The following is a 2329-nucleotide window of genomic DNA, read 5'->3' as shown; positions in this document are numbered from 1 at the left end:
TAGTATGGGGCCTACTTTGTTCTTATTTTCAAAACTTGTCTTGGCTATTCTGATATCTTTGCATTTACATGGAATTTTTAAAAAATTAGCTTTTATAGAACTTTCTCATTGGATTTTTATTGTATTGTATATATCAGTTTGGGAAAGATGACCTCTTAACAATGTTGAGTCTTCCAGATTGTTTACATGGTATGTATATCCATTTATCCAAATATTTTTTGATGTCTTTGATCAGTGTTCTGTATTTTTCAGCATATATGTAGTTAATACATTTTACCTTTAAGCATTTTTTTTCTGCTGTTGTAAATGATTTTTTTGCAAAATTAAATTTTTAATACTTTACTGCTAAACTATAGAAATACAATTGGTATTTGTATGTTGACTTTGTATCATGTAACTCTAATAAATTCATTTATTCTATTAATTTTTTCTTTTGACAAATTCTTGACTTATCTATGTAAACAACTTTGTCATTTGTGGAAAGAGTTTTATTTTGTCCTTTCTAATCCATAGTCCTGTTATTTATTTTTCTTATCTTATTACATTGGCAAGGGTTTTCAGTACAATGTTGAATTGGAGTAGTAAGAATGGAATTCTTGCCTTGTTCCCAATCTGAAAGGCATTCCACCTTCATCATTAGAACATTAGATGCTATCAGGCTAAGAAAATTCCTTTCTATTCCTATTTTACTGAGAGTTTGTATTATGAGAGATTTTGAATTTTGTCAAGGCCTTTTCTGCACCTATCAAGATTATCATATGATTTTTCTTTAGTCGGTTGATGTGAATGATATTGATTTTCAAATATTGAATCAGCTCTGAATTGAGATATATTCCATGATATATTATCCTTTTGATTTATTATTGATTTTACTCACTAATAGTTGATGAAGATTTTTGTATAGTGATCATGAGTGATATTGTTCTGTAGTGTTCTTATAATGTCTCTTTCATCTCTATCTCTGTCAGGGTACTGTTGGACTTATAGAATGAGTTAAGTATTCTTTCCTCTTCAATTTTCTGGAAAATTTTGTGTAGAGTGCTATTATTTCTTCCATAAATGCTTGATAGAATTCACCAGCCATTTAAACCTAGAGTTTTCTTTGTGTGAAGGCTCTTAACTCTGAGTCAATTTCCCTGAGAGATACCAGGCTACTCAGGAGATGGATGTTTCCTTTAGTGAGCTTTGTTTGTATCTTTCAGGAAATTTGTCCATTTCATCTGAGTTGTCAAATTTATTGGCATGAAGTTATTTATAATATTTCCTTATTATCCTTTTCAATTAGCAACAGTCATGCCTCAGATAAACCTCATTGGCTATGATACTGCCACCGAGCAAAGTGGCATTATTATCCTTTATTATCCTTTAAATGACCCTTATTATCCTTTTAATATCTGAAGAATTTGTTATGTCATCATCTTTCTCATTCTGATATTGGTAATTAGCAATTTTTTCCTTCTCTGTCTGACAGATGGTTTGTTAATCTTATTGATATTTAAGAACAAGCATTTGTTTTCATGTATTTTTGTAATTTTCTGTTTTAAAATTTTTTGTTGAATTTTAAAAAAGATTTTATTTATTTATTAATTTGAGAGAGAGAGTGAGCATGAGATGTGCCATGAAGTATCCCCAACCAAATGGCTTTAACAAGAAATTTATTGTCTAACAATTCTGGGGCTAGAAGTCCTAGTGTTGCCAGGGTTGGTTACTACTGAGGGCTATGAGGGAAAGGTCTGTTCTAGGCCTATCTCCTTGGCTTTTAGATGGCCATCTTCTCCATATGCCTCTTCACATCATCTTTTCTTTATGAATGCCTGTCTCTGTCCAACTTTCCCCTTTTATAAGGACACTGGTTATATTGGATGAGGGGTCATTGAAAGGACCTGATTTTAGCTTGACTAGCTCTATGAAAAGTCTGTCTCCAAACAAAGATATTTTCTGAGGTCCTGAGGCTTAGGATTTTGACTTTGTGTGTGTGTGTGTGTGTGTGTGTGTGTGTGTGAAATTCAACCTATAATGTCCTCACCGTAGGCTTCACATTTCTCTAGCTTTTCTTTTTATTTAAGGTAGGGGCTGATTGGCCAGACGTTTTTTCTCAGTATGTACTCCACAATCAGCTTGAGGTCTTTTCTGTTGCCTCTCTCTAGCAGTAGATTACTATTAATACTTGATTCTTGTTAGCCTGGTGGTGGTTGCAGAGGAAGGATCATATTTTCTATTGTTATGTTTAAGCCTTAGTGTTATATAAGCCCTCTGTTCTGGGTCTTGGGGATGGAGTCTTCTAGGAATTCTTCCCTCCCTCACAGCTGGTGGTGATCTCTAATGGTAT

General features: G+C 33.1%; 1 pseudogene; it reads right to left on the bottom strand.

Moving 5' to 3' along the window:
- Positions 1-1143: 1143 nt before the first annotated feature.
- On the bottom strand, positions 1144-1342 carry LOC116865999 (annotated as a pseudogene).
- Between the last annotated feature and the right edge of the window lie 987 nt (positions 1343-2329).

This window comes from Lontra canadensis, unplaced genomic scaffold (genome assembly GCF_010015895.1).
Source record: "Lontra canadensis isolate GAN:19392208 unplaced genomic scaffold, GSC_riverotter_1.0 scaffold8, whole genome shotgun sequence".
Lineage (NCBI taxonomy): Eukaryota > Metazoa > Chordata > Mammalia > Carnivora > Mustelidae > Lontra > Lontra canadensis.
Note: the sequence above shows the minus strand (reverse complement) of the source record. Positions and strands in the feature narration are given on the sequence as shown.